The sequence below is a fragment of the Pongo abelii genome, chromosome 23, assembly GCF_028885655.2.
Source record: "Pongo abelii isolate AG06213 chromosome 23, NHGRI_mPonAbe1-v2.0_pri, whole genome shotgun sequence".
NCBI classification, from domain to species: domain Eukaryota; kingdom Metazoa; phylum Chordata; class Mammalia; order Primates; family Hominidae; genus Pongo; species Pongo abelii.
Genome location: NC_085929.1, coordinates 31,813,750 through 31,828,387, shown reverse-complemented (window position 1 = coordinate 31,828,387; position 14,638 = coordinate 31,813,750). Strand labels below are relative to the sequence as shown.

The 14,638-nt window shown below is 46.7% G+C and overlaps 1 protein-coding gene and 1 pseudogene across 2 annotated transcripts in view; both read right to left on the bottom strand.

The window, feature by feature from the left end:
• Positions 1-8,520, bottom strand: part of GRK3 (G protein-coupled receptor kinase 3) — a 274,428-nt gene extending 265,908 nt beyond the window's left edge. The window contains exons 1-2 of one of the 2 annotated variants that reach the window (XM_063722815.1): positions 8,421-8,511; positions 786-1,773 (exon numbers count right to left, since the gene is read on the bottom strand). The gene's annotated coding sequence lies outside the window, so the exon portion shown is untranslated. Of the gene's footprint in view, positions 1-785; positions 1,774-8,420 lie in introns of both variants that reach the window. The other variant, XM_063722816.1, reaches the window with a different exon arrangement.
• On the bottom strand, positions 8,255-12,696 carry LOC129052684 (beta-crystallin B2-like; annotated as a pseudogene).
• Positions 12,697-14,638: the final 1,942 nt, after the last annotated feature.

The window sequence follows — 14,638 nt, the reverse complement described above, 5'->3', positions numbered from 1 at the left end:
TCTAAAAAGAAGAATATAGTTTGCCTCCTGAATATATAATAATGATGAATATAAAGTACGCCTGGAAGAAAAGGAGGATTTGGCCAATATGTGGACCAATCTTTTGGACAGAAACTGCTATCTCAGGAAATGGCAGCGTGAGCCACCTGGTTGATGTTTCCTAATTCCTGGATGAATGGAGAGAAACAAAATTTATGCCCAATCCACTCAAAGTTGCCTTCTTTAGTGAAAAAAAGAATAATAACTTTATGAAGAAACAGCATTAACTATAAACTGGTCTTGGAAAATGAACATATCACCCACCTATTTTCATGAAAGAAAGATGCAGAAAGGTGAACAATTTAAAGAAATACAAAACCCAAAGGCAATGGTAGCCAGGTGCAACGGCTCACACCTATAATCCCAGCACTTTGGGAGGCTGAGGCAGGAGGATCACTTGAGCCCAGGAGTTCAAGATCAGCCTGGACAACATAGCAAGACCCTATCTTGGCAAAGCAATGGTTCTCAAACTTGGGTTTACAGTTGGGACACCCCTCCCTCCCAAATTGTGATTCAGTAGGTCTAGGGTAGGACTGAGAACTTGCATTTCTTTTTATTTATTTATTGAGACCCGTTCTCACTCTTTTGCCCAGGCTGGAGTGCAATGGCGTGATCATAGCTCACTGCAGCCTTGAACTCCTAGGCTCAAGTGATCCTCCCACCTCAGCCTCCTGAGTAGCTAGGACTACAGTTGTGCACCACCACGCCCAGCTAATTTTTTATTTTTTATAGAGATGGGGTCTTACCATTGTTGTCCAGACTGGTCTCGAATCCCCGGCCTCAAGCGATCCTCCCACCTCAGTTTCCCAAAGTGTTGGGATTATAGGCCTGAGCCACAGCTCCTGATCAGAACTTGCATTTCTAAGAAGATCCCAGGTGATGCCAGTGATGCTGGTTTGTGGCTCACCCACTGAGAACCGCAGCTTCAGGGCAGCTGGGAATACCTTTGGGGATTCACTAATATGAGCCCTGCTTCACTGAGTCTGTTTTCTCACAAGGGGAGCCAGGAAGCCCTCGACAGCCTCTTAGGGGCAGAAGGGTCTGGTTTTCAGCTTCGTGCTGGGAGGAGCTTGGGGCAGCCTCTGAGCTCCTTCCCATCCACATCCCCAGCCAGCTGCTTCATCACTTGGGAGGTGATGGTCAACCTGCCCAGCACCTCAGTCCCACCTTCATAGAAACCAATTCCATTGCTGTAGCAGAAGATGGGTGGAGTGGAAATCCATATTCCAGGGGATTCTGAGGCAGGCATCCTATCCTGAGCATGCATGGTTCTCCCCACTGGATGAGATCTTATCTGATAGACAGAAAGAGCTCCTCTCCACCTGTGTCTTTTTTAAACCCTCCCCACCACTCCGCTCACCTGGGTTGTCTTTGCTTTGAAGACTCACCCCTAGTGGTTTTCTTATTTCAAGCCAGGGTGCACCAAAAAAGCAAGAAAAGTTTTGTTCCTCCCGTGTCAAGGTCCTGAGACTCACTCCACAGAATGATCCTGTTTTCCAGAAAAGCTTGAAACACCCCAGAGGCCAGCGATGGCCAAGGAAGTGCAGAAAACCCCTCTCCTAGGGCGGATGACTGTGTTTTCAGCTTCTCCCGAGAGCAGTGACCACATCTCCACTTCTACTTTCCAAGGCCTCCTCACAGGTGGGGCATTTTTTAGAGTCATTGCCAGTCAGGAGTGAGAGGGACAGAACACAGCACCCTTCGAGGACTCATGATGATGAAAAGAGAAACTTCCTGGAAATTTAAAAAAAAATACAGAAAAGCACAAAGCATATGGCAACAATTGCCTAAATGGCCCATACCACAAACTCAACATTTTTTAATAATCTGGCATGTTTTCCAGTCTTTTTTCTATGTGCATACTTCAAAAAAATTATGTAACTCATATATCAAAATCATTAGCGTTTTGTTTAAAAAAGAAAATTGGATAGCAGCTATGTTAAATCTTCCTGAAAAAAGAAACAAACATTACGCTGATTTATGTCTATTGCTGGATAAGCTGAAGGAAAGGTCAGCAAGCCATGGCTTGTAGGACAAACCTGGCCAATACTTCATTTTATAAAACCCACAAGGTACAAATAGTTTTTACATTTTTAAATGGTTGGGGAAAAATCAAAGAAAGAAACTCGCGTGTTCTCACTCATATGTGGGAGTTTAAAAAGTGGATCTCACAGAGGTAGAGAGTAGATTGGTGATTACCAGAGGCTGGGAAGGGAAGGTGGGGAGGGAAGGATGAAAGAGAAGTTGGATAATGGTACAGAAATACACTCAGATAGAAGAAATAAGTTCTCGTATTCAGGCCGGGCATGGTGGCTCATGCCTGTAATCTCAGCACTTTGGGAGGCAGAGGCAGGTGGATCACTTGAGCTCAGGAGTTTGAGACCAGCCTGGGCAATATGGCAAGATGCTGTCTCTACAAAAAATACAAAAATTAGCCAGGCGTGGTGGCACGTGCCTGTAATCCCAGCTACTCAGGAGGCGGAGGTGGGAGGATTGCTTGGGCCCGGGAGGCGGAGGTTGCAGTGAGCCAAGATTACGCTACTGCACTCCAGCCTGGGCGACAGAGTGAGACCTTGCCTCAAAAAAAAAAAAAAAAAAAAAAAAAGTTCTTGTATTCAATAGTACAGCAGGGAAATTATAGTTAACAATAACGTCTTATAGATTTCAAAATACCCAGAAGAGGAAAATTGTGTTGGGTAATGTCCCCAATATAAAGAAAAGATAAAAGATAAGTGTTTGAGGGGATGGGTATCCTGATTACCCTGATTTGATCATTATATATTGTGTACGTGTATCAAAATATCACATCTACCCCAAAATATCAATAAATATATTTTAAAATGTAAAAAGTAATAAAAACGTCTGTGTAATACATGACAATGAAATTCAGATTTCAGCGTTCATAAAGTTTTACAGAGGTACAGCCACACCCATTCATTTACCTACTGCTGCTTCTACGTGATGCCAGCAGGGTTGAGTAGTTGCCAGAGACCATATTGCCCCTCAAAATGTGAAATATTTACTACCTAGTTCTTTACAGAAAAAGTTTGCCAACACCTACTCAAAGTCTGGTTGGTGTTAATTGTTTGTTACCAATCTGCGATGAGATAAACACAGAAATTGAGAATAAGACGTTAGAGGCCGGGCATGGTGGCTCGCGCCTGTAATCCCTGCACTTTGGGAGGCTGAGGCAGGCAGATCACCTGAGGTCGGGAGTTCAAGACCAGCCTGACCAACATGAAGAAACCCCATCTCCACTGAAAATACAAAATTAGCTGGGATTACATGCTGAGTCAGGAGAATCGCTTGAACTCGGGAGGCGGAGGTTGTGGTGAGCCGAGATCGTGCCACTGCACTCCAGCCTGGGCAACAACAGTGAAACTGTCTCAAAAAAAAAAAAAAAAAAAAAAAAAAAGAGAGAGAGAGAGAGACTAAAGAGAGACTAAGACTTTAGAAACTTTTGGCTGGGCATGGTGGACTCACCCCTGTAATCCCAGCACTTTCGGAGGCTGAGGCAGGAAGATCTCTTGAGGCCAGGGGTTCAAGACCAGCCTGGGCAACACAGTGAGACCCCCCCTGCCCCGTCTCTTAAAAGAAAAAGACTTTTAATAATTTGACAGTCTGTTTTAACTGTTAATATAAAAATTTCAAATTAGGGATAATTGTTGTATTTTTCATTTTCATTTCTGGTAATTCATTTTTATTATATTCTACTAACTTTTCAGTACATAAGGTATCAAAAAAGGTAAAATACAAAAACTGATCCCTCACTACAGAAAATGTGTGTTTTAGAAAATTCTTATAAACATCAAATATTGTTCTGTAACTTGCCTGTTTTTTTTGTTTGTTTTGTTTTACCTCCGGGAATGTTTCTGAGATATGCCCATGTTGAATATGTAAGGTCTTGTGTATCCCTTTTGTCTGTTGCATGATGATATTATTGCATGCTGATTATTTACTCATTCCCCTTCTCATGGACATGTAGGTTATTTCCAGTTTTTTGCTAGCGCAGACAAAGCTGCTCTGAGCATCCTGAACCTATCTCCTGGTACAGATGTGGGAGAGATTTTCCAGGGTAAACACCCAGGGAAGAAATAGCTGGGTCTCCAGATTTCTGCATGTTCAACATTACTAGAATCTGTCAAATTCTAATTTTTGCAAAGTGATGGCACCAATTTACATCACTGCAGAAGCGCTTCAGAGTTTTTGTTCCCTAATCCTTGCAAACATTTAGTATTGGCTGATGTCTGAGTTTGGGTTTAAAATTATTAGCTTTGATGAGCAAGCTTCAGACCTTTGTAAGCGTTGAGGAGGCGGCGAGAGGTTTTACCTTTTCCCCCTCCCTCCTGCTGTATCTCCAATTTCCTCTGGTTTCACCTGCCTGCCCCGCCCTCCCACCCCACCACCCCACCACCCCACCACCCCACCACCCCACCATCCCCTCTGAGCTGACCTGGCCTAGGGCTGCACCTGTACCTGATTTTCATAAAACCTCCCTCCCGGTTCTCGTGCCCCCCCTACAGCTCAGCATCTTGGGTTCTCTCAGCTCCACTAACCAGGGGCTGCCCTAGGAGGGAGCAGGAGTTCCTGGCAACAGGTGACAAGGTAGGCTTGACAGGCAGGCTCCTTTGCTTTGTGTCTCTGGTACATGGAGCAGTGGCAGCATGGGAGAGATTCCCCAATCACTATTCAGTGAATGAATGAAGAGCGAAAAGGCAACTAGGCTGTCATTTACTGAGCAACTACTTCGTGTCAGGTCGGTGACCAGGTGTCTGAGAATTACCAGTGGAATAAAAACCCCTGTATGGCCCTTGGTCAGATGAGGAAAAAGAGTCTCAGAGAGGTAAGGTCATTTGCCTGCCGTCACAGGGTCAATGAGTAGGAGATCTGGGACTTGACTCTAGTCCTGCCTGACTCCAGGGGTCTCTGGCTCCACTACCTGACTTGGGGCTGTTTCCACTGCCTCTCTTAGGGCTGCCCTGTGGCTTCCTACCTGTTTCTGCCAGGCTCCAGCCCACTTCCCAGGGACTAGTCTGGCTGCTGAGTCCGGCTCTCCAACACCAAGAACTAGTTCCCCTGAAACCCAAGGATCCTACAGGGCCTGCGCAGCTCAGGCCACCCGGTCGGGAGCCCCAAGGATGACGCTTTGCTGACACCTGGTGGTTGCAGGGGTAAGTGGAGCCTTGGGGACTCTGCTGGGTCCTGCGGAGACAGGAGAGGAGGGAACTGCAGGCCCGGAGGGGAGGTGAGTAGGGACGACACTCAGAGCACTCCCCACGTGAGAAGGAGGGGAAGGAAGAGGGAGGAAGGACAGGGCATTCTCTAGGAAGTCCCCAGGAAGGCTGGAAGTCCGAGGTCAAGGCTTCGGCAGGGTCGGGTCCCTCTGGGCGCTGTGAGTGAGAATCTGCTCTGTTTCTCTCCTAGCTTCTGGTGGGTGGCCCGCAATCTCCGGCACGCTTTGCCTTGCAGAAACATCACCCCAGCATCATCTTCACATGACATTCTCCCTGTGTGCGTGGCTGTCTCCAAGTTTCCCGTTTTCATAGACACCAGTCACATTCCATTAGGGGCCCACCCTACTCCAGTGTGATCTACTCTTAAAATAACTAATTACATTTGGCCGGGCATGGTAGCTCACACCTGCAGTCACAGCACTTTGGGAGGCAGAGATGGGAGGACTGCTTAAAGTCAGGAGTTTGAGACCAGCCTGGAAAACACAGGGAGTCTGCCCCCCACCCCCCAATCTCTACATGAAATAAAATAAAAAATAAAAAAAATAGCTAGGTGTGGTCACACACGCCTGCGGTCTCAGCTTCTCCAGAGGCTGAGGCAACAGGATTACTTGAAAGCCCAGGAGTTGGAGGCTGTAGTGAGCTATGACTGTGCCACCACACTCCAGCCTGGACAACAGAGTGAGACCCTATCGCTTAAAAAAAAATTGCATTTGCAATGACCCAGTTTCCAAATAAGGTCACATTCTCTAAAGTACTGAGGATTAGGATTTCAGCATATGAATTTGGGGGGTTCTCATTCAACCCATAATAATCACCATTGCTCTACTCTCAAACTATTACAATCCCCCCCGAGTGAGAGCTTCTAGGGGCAGGGAATCTGTCTTACTTTTATCCCTACTCTGCCCAGTTCCAGGAGTGAAACAGGCACTCAATAGGTATTGATTGAAGAATCAATGAAGAAACGGACGAGAATAACATTTATTTAGCACTTATTAGTTTCTACCTTTATGATAATCATTTTAAGCACTTTAACAAGGTTTTCAATGTGCCCCCACATCTCTGCATTCCAGCCACCACCGTGCCTTTGTGGAGTTTCTCAGAGCTACCAGGCTCCTCCCACCACAGGGCCTTTGCACGTGCCGCTCTCATCTGCGACACTCTTCTTTGGCCTCTTTACCCCTGCAACTTCTACTCCTCGAGATCTCAGCTCGAGTCTTTTCCTCAAGGAAGTAGCTTAGACTTGTGCAGATTCTGTTTTTTTAACTTTTATTTTAGGTTCAGGAATACATGTGCAGGTTTGTTATAAACTCATGCCATGAGGGTTTGCTGTAGATTATTTCATCACCCAGGTACTAAGCCAAGTACCCAAATAGGCACTCAGTGGGTATTGGTTGAAGAATGAATGAAGAAATAGATGTTAGTAACATTTATTGAGTACTTACTGTTTTCTATTTTATTATTATTATAAGTTCTGGGATACATGTACAGAGCATGCAGGTTTGTTACACAGGTATACATGTGTCATGGTGGTTTGCTGCACCCATCAACCTGTCATCTAGGCTTTAAGCCCTGCATGCATTTGGTATTTGTCCTAATGCTCTCTCTCCCCCTTGTCCCCCACTCCCTGACAGGCCTCGGTGTGTGATGTTCCCCTCCTTGTGTCCATGTGTTCTCATTGTTCAACTCCCACTTATGAGTGAGAACATGTGGTGTTTGATTTTCTGTTTCTGTGTTAGTTTGCTGAGAATTATGGTTTCCAGCTTCATCCATGTCCCTGCAAAGGACATTAACTCATTCTTTTTTTATGGCTGCATAGTATTCCATGGTGTATATGGAGCACTTACTGGTTTCTACCTTTATGATAATCATTTTAACCACTTTAGCTCATTCAACAAGGTGTTCCACTTTTCCAAATGTGAGGGGATGCTTCTAAATGGACTCCTAAAAGGGCAAGAATATCTAAAACATTCCTGAAGAAGAATCATGTTATAGGGCATTGGTCCCCAAATGTTTTGGCACCAGGGATCGATTTTGTGGAAGACAATTTTTCATGGGCTGTGGGCAGGGGACATTAGATTCTCATTGGAGCATGCAACCTAGATCCTTTCCATGTGCAGTTCACAATAGGGTTTGCACCCCTATGAGAATCTAATGCCGCCGCTGGTCTGACGGGAGGCGGAGCTCAGGCTGTAATGCCCACCTCCTGCTGTGCAGCTGCCATTCCAGGCCACGGGAGGCCCGAGGGTGTAGGGCCCCTGTTTTAGGGACCTCAACACTGACTACAAAGCAATAGTCATTAACATAATGTGGCAAGAGCACAGGGATACACAGACTACAGGAACAGAAAAGACAGCCCATAAAATCACCCCACCTGTGGGGAAGGGGCTAGATCAGCAAGGCGACATTGCACCACAGTGCAGGAAATGGACTCCTTCAAGAATGATTTAAGACACTGGACTTCCAAAAAGAAAAAAAAACTGAATCTCTACCATACACTATATACAACAATCAGCTCCAGAAGGATTAAGAACGCAAATGTGAACAGCAAATGTTTAAAATGTTTAGAGAAAAAAATCTATTAGGGAATTTCTTTGTGACCGGGGATTAGAAATAATTTCTTCAAGTTTGGCCGGGTGCAGTGGCTCACGCCTGTAATCCCAGCATTTTGAGAGGCTGAGACAGGCAGATCACAAGTTCAGGGGTTCGAGACCAGCCAGCCACTCAGAGGCAAGGGAACTGCAAGTCAGGTGAAGAAACAAAGGCTCAGAAAGGTTGGGCACTGTGTCCAAGGTCACACAGTTAAGAGCTAAGCAGCTGCAGAACCGTAAGACTCAATAAGGGTTCTGTTGCCCTACTCCTAGCCCAGATACTTGCTGATTCTCATTTCTCTCTATCACACACACATACACACATACACACATACACATACACACATACACACACACACCAGCTGCCAGGGAAGATCAAAGACCCACAGCAGACAAGTTGCAAGTCACACTTTATTCACTCTCTGGGAGGTATGGAGGGTTCCTGGGCAGCAGACCTGGGTCCTGGGAAGGAGGCATGGTGGGGAGGGCACTAGTTGGAGGGGTGTAAGGCACCACATTGGTGCCACTGCATGTCGTGGATGCGGCGCACGGACTGTACCTGGGGGTGAGGGGCCCCAAAGTCGCTGCTGTCCTTGTAGTCTCCCTTCTCCAGCAGGTACTGCAGCCCACGGTAGCTGGGGTACTAGTAGCCAACCCACCTGCAGGGCCAGAGGTGAGGGGAGGGTGAACCGGGGGGACAGGAAGAGAAGCAGACAGAGAGAGAGGCAAGGGGAGAGAGATAGAGCATCCATAAGCCACTAGGAAGGGTGAAGCCTCCCAACCATTGCCACTTCCCAAGGGTAAGCAGGACACCCTTTCCACCCCACCCTTCTAGCACTGAGCCTCTGCTTTCTTCCTTCTCTTGATGGGGAGCTCACTGCCTCCTGAAGCAAATTTTGACGGAAGGCCTATACTGTACTGTACTGGGGTCAGAGCAAGGAGGTGATATCTTAAGCTCACTGAAGCTTAGAATAAGCCAGGCCTTTGAACCATCTCCCTCCAGTCTTATCCCACCTCCAAGCCCAGCTGCAAGGTCAAAGAAGAGTTGGGGGAGGTCCCAGAGGCCTTATGAAAGAGGTTCCAGGGGCTACTTAATGAAAGTGCTGGTCTTGTCTCCAGAAAATGTCACACAAGCCTGGCCTGCAAGGACCTGCCTGGCCGGTCTCTGCGGACACCTCCAGCTCTACTTCGCATTCTTATGCTCCCACATCTCTGCATTCCAGCCACCATGGCCTTTGTAGAGTTTCTCAGACCTATCAGGCTCCCCCCATACACACACACACCACAGGGCCTTTGCACATGCTGCTCTCGTTGTCTGGGATGCTCTTCCTTGGCCTCTTTACCCCTGCAATTCCTACTGTTCCTTGAGATCTCAGCTCAAGAATCTTTTCTCCAAGGAAGTAGCTTAAATTCATGTGGATTCTTAAAGTATTAACAGTTGCCCCTTCTAGACTGTTGGCTACACAGGGCAGAAGCCAGATCTCTTTAATCTCCTTCACCCTGGGCACCTAACACAATGCCTGGCATATGGCAGCACTGACAGACTGACAGACTGAATGAATGAATGAATGAATGAATGAGGGAATGAAGGGGAATAGAAGCACAGAACTTTGCACACTATTTTAGGAGTTTCACAAACCCTGAGAAGCCAGTATGTTTGGCTAAATTGGTTCTGTTGTAGGGAAAGAGCCTTAATTAGTAGCATTTGCTGATTTCTATGCTGTAAATGCACCCTGTGGCTGGTTTCAAGCTACCAATGATTAGTCAACCAGCTCACACAAATTCTGAAAATTTAAGAGTCAGTTCCAGGCCAGGCGCGGTGGCTCATGCCTGTAATCCGAGCACTTTGGGAGGCCGAGATGGGCAGATCATGAGGTCAGGAGTTTAAGACTAACCTGACCAACATAGTGAAACCCTGTCTCTACTAAAAATGCAAAAAATTAGCTGAGCTTGGTGGTGGGCACCTGTAATCCCAGCTACTTGGGAGGATAAGGCAGGAGAATCGTTTGAACCTGGGAGGCGGAGGTTGCAGTGAGCCAAGATCATTCCATTGCACTCCAGCCAGGGCGACAGTGCGAGTCTCTGTCTCAACTGAAAAAAAAAAAAAAAAAAAAAAGTCAGTTTTTACAAGCTGGTATAAGCCGTTTCCAACACACCGCTGCCCAAAGCTCATCTGTGGACCCCCATGGAATCCAAATTTTTTACCATGAGAAATCCCTTACTGCTGATGGCCAGGGTCGATGTGCCCAGGAACTTCAATTCAGTGGAAAATGACACCTCCTGTTCCCAAACTTAGGGACACACACAGTCAAAGGCAGCATGGGCTGGTCCTCCTGCTTCTTATAGCTTTCAGACTACTCAACTCCTTCCTTCCCTCCTGCCTCAACCTAATCCTCCCTCTGCCTCAACTTGCCCCTCTGACATACATGTCTTGCTCACTGGGGCTGAGGTTAAGGCCAACGTTTCTCCAGCTCTAGAAAGGCAGCTCTAGAAAGAAACTCAGGGGCTGTAAGCCACCTATGGGCAGAGAATTCCCATTTACTTTCCAGTGGGAAGCCAGAGGTCAGCAGAGCACACTAATGTGTGCAAGATCACCAGTGTGTACAGGGCAGAGCAGGACTTAGGACCCCAGAGTCTCAGTTCCTGGGGCAGGGTGAGCCAGGGCTGGCAATGCACTTACGTGCCACTCTGCACCCGCACAGATGACACCTTCTCCTGGTAACCATGGGCGTGGAAGCTGGGTACATCGTCATCTATGATTTCCATCTTCTTCCCGGTGAAGTTGGGGTTTTCATAGATCTTGTGCTCTTGGCTGTCCTATTGGCAGAGGGTGGGGGGAAGTGAGTATGGGTGAGGGGGCCCAGGGTTGGCCTTCCCACCCCATGCTCATGCCCCAGAGTTGGGATCAGCATGTCCCACACATCACTCTCTGCCCAATGCACCTACCGCGTGTCTGACAAGTGCTGTTGGATCACAGCCATTTGTTAAGTTTCTACTGGGCCATTTTCATGTAACAGACACTCTGAGATGCTACACTTTGGGGAATATTTGATTCTGAAATGTCATTTTTCCTCGTATGTCTCAAGTTTCTCTTTTAGAAATGGCAGCTATGATCTACCCACCCACCCACACATGCACACCCACACATGCACACACACACATGCACAGGCTAATTGTGCCTCTAATAGGCACCTGAGATATTTTGATTTTTCTTCATTTCTACGTCTCTTCCCATCCTCCTGTTTCTATGACATTTTCCTTAGTTATCTCATCTAATCCTTTAAACATAAAACCCTTGTCCCTTAGACATAAAATCCTTTTATGCTAATTGGCTGATGAGAAAAGTGAGGCACAGAGAGATCATATGATGTGCTCAAGGTCACAGAGCTGGGAGCAGCACAGCCAACATGGGAACCTGGGTCTGTGGGGTGCGAAGTCCAGTGTTCTCCAACCTTCCAGTAGGTCCTGGGAGAAGCCAGACCGGGCTTGGAGGGTTTGGGAGTGTAACTGAGCAGTGACGGGCCCTGTCCCCTCCCCGACAGCTCACACATTCACACACTAGTAAGAATCAGGATCTCAGAAGCACTGAAAACCCACACTGGCCCGAGTCTTGAAGAAGAGCTAAACCACCTTCTCCTCCAGCCCTAAACTCAGAATTCCTTGTAGTATTTCTGATGGCTACTGGTTATTAAGCAATGACTCTGTGACGGGAGTTGCCCAACCCTGGGTTGGGCACCAATCACATAAAATAGAATGTGAATAGTGCCCTCTGGAGCATTTCATAGTCTTGTGATTGGAGCCCCCTCGATTTGCGCAGTGTGACAGCCCTCAAGCTAATAATAAGCACATTGGAATCTCAGGACAGTAGATACCAATATGCCCATTTTACAGATGAAGAAACTGAGGCTCAGGGAAGTAAAATGACTTTTGCAAGGTCACCCAGTGAGGAGGTTCCTCACCAATCAGAAGGGGCACAATGCCAGAGGGGCAGGCTCCTTCCTGGTCCCAGGACCAAGGTACCTGCTCCAAGGTGGCAGAGAGAGAAAGTAGGATGATGGCAGGGGGCTCACCACTTTGATGGGCCTCAGGCTGCTGAGTCTGTCCTCTGGCTGCTGGTCCACCAGTCCCAGCGGGCATACTCGCCCTTCTCAAACACAAACTGCTCGCCCTTGCAGTTGGCCTGTTCATAGCCCACCCAGCTGCCATTGAGACAGAGAGAAAGAGGCAGGTCAGCTCCACTCCAAGCTTCCTATGGCAGAATCCTGGGTACTGACGTTGACCCCTAGGGTTCACTCTTGCCGAGCCCGGCAAGATGTAATAGCCCCACACAAACCTTAGCACAGCAAATTCAAGGGCAAAATCCCCTCAGTTATCTACAACTCAGTGCTATGCTGCCTTTACCCACCTGGAACAGTTAAGAAATAAGAAGGCACCTTAAATAACGGCCCAGCAACAAATACCAATATATAGACGCCATGCACTAAAGCCAATAGTATGCTGGTAAGTTAATAGCCAACTCTCAAAAAACAAAACAAAAATTAACACTCTTGATTTGCAGCGTTCGTCAATTTCCATGGTGTAAATGCTCCCACTGTGGCAGATTTCAAGCTATCAATATGACACGGCTGCAAGTGAAGTTAGGCAGAGAGATGCACAGTCAGCCTTCACCACTGAGAACTGACTCTAGAACATCGCTGTGCCCAAAGCCCCTCTCTTTGGATCTGTTTCTTCTCTTGTTCCTGTTGTTAGACTCTGCCCAAACTCTGTTTTTATAGATCCACATTAGAAGAAAAATAGTACATTAAAGAGGAAGGGATGGCTTTCAGGTCGGGCATGGCTAATAGAGGAAAGCAGAAAATAAGAGAAAGAAGGCACAAATCTCAAAATGATTAGCATTCTGGGACCAACCAGTGCAGAGGCGAACATTTCAGCAATGTGCAATAATGGCTGTTCAGAGGAATGATCTAAGTCATTAACAAAAGAGATCATCATGTTTATTATCCTCTTTTGGAAGAGTAGTCTTGATCCAGCAATTCTACTTCAGGCAATGGGTCCTTAGAAAACAGTTGTCAAGGGGCTGCGCGCTGTGGCTTATGCGTATAATCCCAGCAGCACTCTGGGAAGCTGAGGCAGGCAGATCACCTGAGGTCAGGAGTTCGAGACCAGTGAAACTCTATCTCTACTAAAAATACAAAAAATTGGTTAGGCATGGTGGCTCATGCCTTTAATCCCAGCACTTTGAGAGGCCGAGGCGGGCAAATCACCAGGTCAGGACTTCGAGCCCAGCCTGGCCAACATGGTGAAACCCTGTCTCTACTAAAATACACAAAAATTGGCTAGGCATAGTGGCAGACACCTGTAATCCCAGCTACTCAGGAGGCTGAGGCAGAAAAGTCACTTGAACCTGGGCGGCAGAGGTTGCAGTGAGCCAAGATCACGCCACTGCACTCCAGTCTGGGCAACAGAGTGAGACATTGTCTCAAAAAATAAAAAATAAAAATAAAGAAAAAGAAGATGTTCAAGTGACCAACTGACATGAAAAAATGCACAACCTCACTAATCATCAGTGAAATGCAACTCACAATGAGATACCATCTCACGCTGGTCAGAATGGCCATTTTTCCAAAGGCAAAACAACATGCTGGCGAGGCAGCAAACGAAAGGGAACGCTGCTACACTCTTGGGGAACGTGAAAACAGGTTCACACTGTGGAAAGCAGTGTAGAGATTCTCAAAGAACTTAAAACAGAACTACCATTAGACCCAGCAATTCCGCTACTTAGTATCTACCCAAAAGACAATAAATCCTTCTATCAAAAAGACACATGCTCTTGTGCATTCATGGTCGTGCCATTCACAAGAACAAAGACGTGGAAGCATCCTAGGTGACCAGCAACAGTGGATTTGATTTTTTAATGTGGCACATACACACCATAAAATACTACGCAGCCATAAGTAAAACACACAATCATGTCCTAAGAAGCATGCATAGACCTAGGGATTATTGTTTAGCAAACCAAGGCAAGAACAGAAAACCAAATACTGCATGTTCTCACTCATGAGTGGGAGCTAAACAGTGAATACACTCGAACATAAAGATGGAACAATAGACACTGGGGACTATCAGATGAAAAAAGGAGGCAGAAAGGGGGTGTGGGCGGAAGAACCACCCGACGGGCACTTTGCTCACTGCCTGGGTGACGGGGTCAGTGGCCACAAGCCTCAGTGTCATCAAAGGTTCACATGTAGCTAACCTGCAATTTAATCAAAATAAAAGTCGATTTAAAAAAAGACAAAACAAAAAACAGGGTTGCCCTGGGCACAGTGGCTCCCGCCTGTAATCACAGCACTTTGGGAGGCTGAGGCAGGCAGATCACTTGAGCCTGGGAGTTCGAGAGAAGCCTGGGCAGCATGGCAAAACCCTACCTCTACAGAAAGTACAAAAAAATTAATGGGGCATGGGGGTGCGCACCTGTAGTCCCAGCTACTTGGGAGGTTGAGGAGGGAGGATCACTTGAGCCCAGGAGGTTCAAGGCTGCAATGAGCCAAGATCGCACCACTGAACTCCAGCCTGGGTGACAGAGCGATAATCTGTCTCAAATAATAATAATAATAATAATAATAATAATAATAATAATAGAATTAGGATATATTTAGATAGATAGATAGATTAGATAGATAGATAGACAGATAGATAGATAGATGGATAGATGATAGATAAAACCTACAGTCATCCAGGCAATCACTGACTGGCATAAATACAGAAAGACAACCGAAT